The 7,685-nt window shown below is 40.9% G+C and overlaps 1 protein-coding gene across 2 annotated transcripts in view; it reads right to left on the bottom strand.

Annotated features, from left to right (window-relative positions):
- Nucleotides 1–7,685, bottom strand: part of FBXO10 (F-box protein 10) — a 43,015-nt gene that overhangs the window by 34,939 nt on the left and 391 nt on the right. For both annotated transcript variants that reach the window (XM_010847087.1, XM_010847088.1), the window contains exon 2: nt 4,847–4,938. The gene's annotated coding sequence lies outside the window, so the exon portion shown is untranslated. The remainder of the gene's footprint in view (nt 1–4,846; nt 4,939–7,685) is intronic.

The raw sequence follows: 7,685 nt of genomic DNA, 5'->3' as shown, positions 1-7,685 counted from the left end.
CATCACATGACTCAGCCACCCTCCAAGGATCTCCTCTATTCTCCTCTTGTTTGGAGTCTACATAACATTTCTCTCCTTCATGGCTTCTGCTTCCTCTTAAGATCAGTTAGCCAGGGCTCCTCAAAGGCTTGACTCTACCTCATGGCTTCTCTATACATACCATTTCAGCCTCAATTTCTGTAGCTAAGTGTCCTTCTGTATCCGCAGTTTAAATGTCTAAGAGAACACGCGTCTTCTTTTACACTGGGTCACATCACAGGTCCCTGGTGAGGCCAGCAATTGGCTGTTCTTGGGTCTGATGTCCATCTCTGGTTCAGTTAAATTTTGACCAGGGTGTAGGGGTAGAGCAAGATATTATGGTAGAAACACAGCTGTCTGGGGCTGCCACTCCATGAACAGGAGTTATGGATGTAGAACTTTCCCTTAGAAAGGGCTGTGGGAATGGCAAGCACCACGGCTGACATGTTGAAAACATCTATACATACTAGAGCCCCACGTGTCTGCTGCTGTCAACCACCAAGATGTCCTCAGCCAACAATGCCAAGGTGCCCAGAGTGAGTAAAGGAATTGTTTGACCAGCCTCCTCCTTCCCTGTCAGTGGGCTCATGAATAGGTGATGTCCTCCCACTTTTTTCTTATAAAGATTAACAGAGTTAATTCCAATTGCAACCTCTCTAACCCTCTTCTTTCTTTGTATCTGTCAGCCATTACTCAGTGCAGCGACTGTGGTAGCTGTAACTTTGGTCTGCCCAGCACACTTTCCCTCTTCACAATTTTTATTTACTGTTGGCTGTGCTGGGTCTTTGTTGCTGCACACGGGCAGTGTGGCGGGTCTTTGTGGGTTGTGCGGGCTTCTCACTGTGGTGGCTTCTCCTGTTGCAGGGCACAGGCTCTGAGTGCACATGCTTCAGTAGTTGTGGTGCATGGGCTTAGTGGGCCCTCAGGATGTGGGATCTTCCTGGACCAGGGATCGAACCTGTGTCCCTTCCACAGGCAGGTGGATTCTTAACCACTGGACTACCAGGGAAGTCTGCACCTTCCCTCTTTTGGTTTTTTTAGAAGAACCCCACTCCCACTTCATTTAGTCCTGAGTCTAGGGGCTGTCATGCAAAGTGCTTCAGCCCTTCATCACAGAGGATGGATCCCCGGCCCAAAGTAGATGATCAGAATAAACCATCCCCCCTTGCCAGGCACGGGGACAACTCAGATGACTCTCTGAGGAACAAAGCCAAACTAAGACACACAAGGTTAAGTGACTATGAGAGATAGAGAAACACCCTAAGAATATTTTGGCCCCTGGATCCAGCTATGCAGTTTTATAAGCCAATAGAGTTTCTTTTTAAAGTAAGAGTGCCTAAGCTGGTCATTTGCAACCAAGAGAGTTCTGACAGGTATACGCAGAGTTTTCTTAAGGAAATTCTTTACTCTCTCACTTTTTTTCCTCCCTTATCTCACTGGTTCCATCTCCCGGTCCTTAAATGACTCTAATCAAAGCTGACACACTGTATTATAACAAGTTGCCAATAAGCGGCAAAGGAAAAGACAGTTCAAGTGGCCTAAGGTTTTGTACCATCCAAAAGAAGAGTAGAGACATTTATCATTTCCATAATTTATCAACTTTGGTTAAATTAAAATTTCAAGGGTAACCATTAAAAGAAGAGCAAGAAGAGCATAATGTCCGTTTGAAACTAGAAGAAGGGGGTAAAAGCAGTGATTAAAAACCACCTCCCCAACAGGAAAAAGAGAGCTAAAATAAAGGGAGAACTAGCAGGACAAACGCACTGAAACATAAAATATGATGACAAACTTAAACCTCAATACATCCATGGTTGTATTAAATGAATACGGACTAAATGTTCCAGCTAAGAGACAAAGACTATAAAAAACCAAACCCCAACTATATGCTATTTATAACAGACATTCTTAAAACACACAGAAACAGAAAGGGTGAAACAAAAAGGATAGGAAAAGATATACCTTGCATAAACTAACCAAAAAAGATGGTATGGCTATACTGGTATCAGATAAAATAGAGTTAAGGCTAAAAAAAATAAGGTTAGTACACCAAGAAGTAGAACAACTTCATATTTGTATGCACTTGATAATTGGGCTCAAAGATATAAAAGCAATAAATTAAAAGGTAAAATAGACAATGTCATTATCATAGTTGTATATTTTAACACATTTCTCTATAATAGCTAAGATAAGCAAAAAAAATCAGTAAGGATCAAGAATTTAAAATAATTAATAAACTTGATCTAATGGCATTACACAGAACTATTACAGAGAATCCAATAATTAAAGAATACAAATTATTTTCAAGCACACATATAACACTTATAAAAACTCAAAACAGAGCCCTAACAGAAATTTCAACAAATTTAAAAGATTAAGATTATACAGAACAAGCTCACTGACTACAATCAATCAATAAAAGATAACTAGAAAATACTCATATCCTTGGAAATGAAGAAAACATTTCTAAGATACCTATGAGTCAAAAGGGCAATCACACTGGATACTAGAAAGTGTTAATGAATGAATAAAATACTACATATCAAAACTCATGAGCTCTGACTAAACAGAATTTGGAAAAAAATGCTTAACTTTAAATGTAAAGAATAAAAATAAAAAGTATAGAATTTAATGAACTAAGCATCCATTTCAAAAAGTTAGAGGAAAAAATAAAAAAATATACAAGGAAAGTAAAATTCTTTTTTAAAAAAGCAGAATTTAATGGAATAGAAAACCCAACCATGGAGAAAACCAATGAAGACAAAAGTTGGTTCTTCAAAAGAAACCTCTACTAAGCTCAAGAAGAAAAAAGAAAAGGCATAAAAATAAAATCAGATGGAAAGAGGATATTGCTACAGATGTTGCAGACATGAAAAGGGAAAGGAAATATTACAAACTTTATATAAATAAATCTGAAACTTTAAAAGGGACAAATTCCTGAAAAATATTACTCAAAAACTATCTTAAGAAGAAATTGAAAAACTTGTCCTAGAAGCATTAAACATTGAATCTGTGGTTAAAAATAACATAATAAAATAAACTTCCAGATCCAGGTCGCTTTGTCACAGAGTTCTTTCTTACATTCAAGGGACAAAGGAGGGAAACCAATACGGATGGTGGAAGCGGAAGTTGATGGGCATGATTTGATCTTTGGACCAGTGGTAGTGGCTGGGATTGTCCCACTCACCTTATACTTGTGAGTTTCCCCAGAAACTGTGACTAACCAGAATCCTGGAGAGGTTGTCCCCGGATGGAGTGAAGTTGACGTAGAAGGGAAAGGTTTGACTATAGGGAATACCACTGGTGCCCCACCCAGATCCTCTTTACTGCCTAGCACACCCATCCCCCAGACACAAGTGTCAGCTGCTAACAACACACTGATGTCTCTTCTCCAGAAAACTGCCACCTCACCTAGTTATCCTTCTCTTCCTCTCCTCCCTCCATCCTGCTTCCCTCATTCTCCTTTTCCTGACCACTTCTTCCAATGCATCATTTGAGTGTTAATCCCCACTAAGGTCCTGCTTCAACAGAACAGGATCTAAGATAAACAGCTAGGAGGATGAAAAGGGCAGTAGAAGGTACTTTTAAAACATATAACTGACAAGGAACCACTACTCAAAATTTATACAGAACTCAGATAAATCAATAAGAAAAGCTGAAAAATAGGCAAAAGACGGAATAGGCAGCAAACAACAGATGCCATCTGATTAACCAATAAAAAAGTGCTCATCAATAGTAACCAAGGAAAGAAAATTAAAACCACAGAGATATCAATAAAAACCACCTACAAGAAGAGTTTCAAATTTTTAAATTGACAATACCAAGTCACTGCAAGGATGTGAAAAAACAGGAACTGTTACATATTGCTGGTAGCAAAGTAAATTGGTACAATCACTTGGAAAACCATTTGGCATTATCTAGCAAAGAAATTCTTCTTCAACATATATAACCTAAAGAAACTTGTTCACAGGACTTCCCTGGCTATCCAGTGGCTGGGACTCTCTGCTTTCACTACAAGGTGCGCAGGTTTGATCCCTGGTCGAGGAACTATGATGCCACAGGCTACGCAGCATGGTCAACAAATTTTAAATAAAATAAAATGGTTAAACGGTGAATTTAAAAAATACATAAAAAATTAAGAAACTCATTCACATACACAATAGAAAATGTCTAAGGATGTTCATGGCGGCACTGTTCTTTGCATTTAGAAACTATATCATAAGACACTTGTAAACACAAGGATGAATAACACTACTGTGACATATTCATACCATGAAACATTGCTAGCGATGAAAGTAAGTGCAGTCACCACATGGATTCAGCTCACAAACAAGCTGAGCAAAAGAAGCAAACACAAAAAGCACACAATATGATTCTACACGTATAAAGTTAGAAACCTAGCAAAAAAGTAACTGTATCGCTGAGAATGCAAACATAGGTGACAAAACTACAAAGAAAAGCAAAGAAACAGTTATCACAAAAGTCAAGATAGTTTCTTCCAAGGAGGCGGTTTTGATTTGGAAGAGGGTGCTATGACTACTGGCAATGTTCTATTTTTTGACATAGGCGGTAGTTACATGTGTATTTCCCTTAGAACTGTGAAACGATACATTTATGGATTTTACCCACATGCATTCTTGGTTGTATTTCTCTCTTTTTTTAGGCTGTGCCTGAGACATGCAGGATCTTAGTCCCCCGGCCAGGGATTGAACCCGTGCCCCCTGCAGTGGAAGCATGGACTCTTGACCACTGGACTTCCTGTGTCACATACTTTTAAAAGTTTAAAACAAAGACAATAAAATAAACATATTGATTACCGTTTGACTCTTACCTATGAAAAGTGAGGTGAGTTGGCACCCAAAGTCCTGGTGGAGCTATCTGGTTGAAGGTTGGCATTCCTGAGTATTCTTGGTAGGCAAAATCCTGGAGAGGAGTAAAAGTGAGTTGCCAAAAAGCCTTGGGTTAGAGTTAGGACGAGAAAGGATTCAGCTCCCAAACCCTGAGAAAAGCTTTGAAAATACATAACTCTACTGTGTGGTCTGAGGTGACCCCAACCAAGGCTGCCTCTATGTGCTTCCCAAATAGGGGAGACTGGGGGAACCAGCTTAGTCTCAAGCTCCACACATGCCCTTTGGGAGAATGGCTAAGCACAGTGGCATAAATTTAAAGAGCTCCAACCTTGGAATCCAAGCATGGGATCAACTGGCAGGGCCATGGTCCAATAAGGGCACTGAGCAGCAGTGGACACACTTCCTTAAATGGTGCAGGACAGCTGTTCAATAGTCATATGATACAGCTGCGTCAGAAACAATGTGGGTAGACTGCTCAGACTACTGTTCTCTCCCTTCTGGAGAGTAAGACTGACTTCTTTGGACTGTCTGAGCCCCCAGGGGGCTTGGAAGTGGGAGACTTCGTAATTCTCACTAATGGGGGCATTAAGAGACTTGGGAGATTATTTGGAAAAATAAAGAAATATGGGGCTGCTTAGAACCCAACTGGTTTTGAAATGAGATATATGGTTAAACATCCAAAATGAAAAGACAAAATATTAACCAAATGAATCTGCTTATCTACCTTTATCTACCTTTATGAACATATTAGCATGTGTACAGGTAGGAACTAATACATCCCTAGGCTAAAAGAAAGACTAACGAGGGAAATAAGGAAACATTTCGAAGCAAGCCCATGATAGGTGACTTAAGAGAAGATCCATTCATTAAGGTAAACTGAAAGGACAAAATGCTTCTTGTACTATTATTATTATGTGCCTGACACACGCAGAAGGAACTTGTTTCTTTTACATCTTCCTTGAAAAGCATCTCAGTATCTTCTTGGTTTCCCAGGACACCATCTTTACCACCTCTTAAAGCTCTCACTTGCTCCCAATCTACATCTTTATCAGAGCCCCACTGATTTGCCCCTTCGGATTATCCCTCTAAAGATTCTGAGATACCTAAACCAGGGTCTATATGTGTTGTTGTTCTGGGTTTGTTTTTTGTTTTTTTTTCTGTTTCCACTTATTACCACTCCCCTTGGTCCTGCCACTGATGGATGTTTGTTAAAGGAAAGAAGGAAAGAGGCTGGGAGGGAGCAAAGGATATTATGGCTGCACTGCAACTGAAAAAAAAGAGAGAACCACCATCAGAAAACAAACTGCAGGGAACTGGGGACTACCTGACCATGTATTACTTGACAGCTACTTATGTTACCATAAAAATACAATTCGTCTGATAACCATGGAAACCAAAAAGAAGGCACCGAGGTGAGGGTGGCTCTTTTCAGAAATCTAAAAACAATAAGAGGGCTGCCTGAAACCAGAAAAAGAAATCCAAGCACTGTACGCCTGAGGAAATCCTTTACTAAAAGGCCTGACAAAGCGGCGCTTTCTCCAGTCTCTAAAATCTCACCAGGCTTCAACAAGGGCGCTGGGACCGCTGGGGCTGATCATGAAACTATTCAGGCCTCTGTGTGCATCGGTCCCTTGGGGCCAGCTGCTATGAGGAAGGCTCACTGGGGACCTATTGTTATTTTAAAATGTACTAAGAACTGGCAGAGGAATATGTATGTGTGTGTTTCTTCTCCAGATCCTATCAGGTACACAAGCACACAGTAAGTGCTCCATATATACTTGTTGAATAAATGAAGAAATCAGGTTAAAATTCAGGGAAAGTACAGCATCTGGTAAACAGTGTGTGTTCTTTCCACCACCCAGTGCCAACATCCTGTCGGGTTCTGAGAAAATCAAAGTCCTGTACTCAGTTCTGGGTCCAGTTTCTCCATTTGCCCAAGGAGACAACCGGAGTAGATGGTTTCCCAGGCATCTTCCAGCTCTGACAGTCAATCACTGTATTGTGCTTTTTTTGGTGGCAGCACACGCCTGGCACTTCTCTTTCCCCTCAGAGGGAATCTGATACCCATCTGCTCCAATACATTAATGTTCCCATCCTGACTGACTCACTTGGTAGAAACAACAGGTTCACATGCCAACTGTAAATGAGAAGGCAAAGGGGGCCCAGACAGAAATGGGGAAGAACTCCACTTGGCCCCGTTCTTAGGAAATCAGTACAGCACTCTTTTTAGGAATAAATACGCAGAAACGGAAGTGTGATGATTCTAAACATCCCTCACCTGAATGACTCTCTAGCTTACTAATACCTGTACTAATAGCAAATTATTGAGCATTTCTGTGCCCGACACGGTGCTAAGCCCTATTACACTTAATCTTCACAACAATCTCATGAGCTAATTACTGTTGTTATCTTCTTCTAACAGATAGGGTTCTATCCTGCTCGAGGTTGCACAGTAAGTGGCAGAGCTAGGATATGAATCCAGGTGTAACTGACACCCTGAGTTCTGGCTCTTCAGATGGCTTTTCCACCTGTTCTTCATTGTGGTCCTGTGAGCGAGGCAGGGCAGGATTGATCACCTTTACTTTAAAGATGGAGAAACTAGTCTCGGGACAGGCTTTGCGATTTGCACAAAACACAGAAGACATAAAAGGTGCCTGGCCTCAAACACTCGCTCCTGCGTTCCGAGATGAGGGTTCTTCCCATCTTCCTCTTCGACTTCATTAACAGACTCGCACAACCTCCAGGCTGAAGGCAACCGCAGAGATCCACCTTCCTGGCCCGGTTTCACAAGAGGGGAAACCAAGGCACAGATGTTCTCCG

The sequence above is a fragment of the Bison bison genome, unplaced genomic scaffold, assembly GCF_000754665.1.
Source record: "Bison bison bison isolate TAMUID 2011002044 unplaced genomic scaffold, Bison_UMD1.0 scf7180017864243, whole genome shotgun sequence".
NCBI lineage: Eukaryota > Metazoa > Chordata > Mammalia > Artiodactyla > Bovidae > Bison > Bison bison.
Note: the sequence above shows the minus strand (reverse complement) of the source record. Positions and strands in the feature narration are given on the sequence as shown.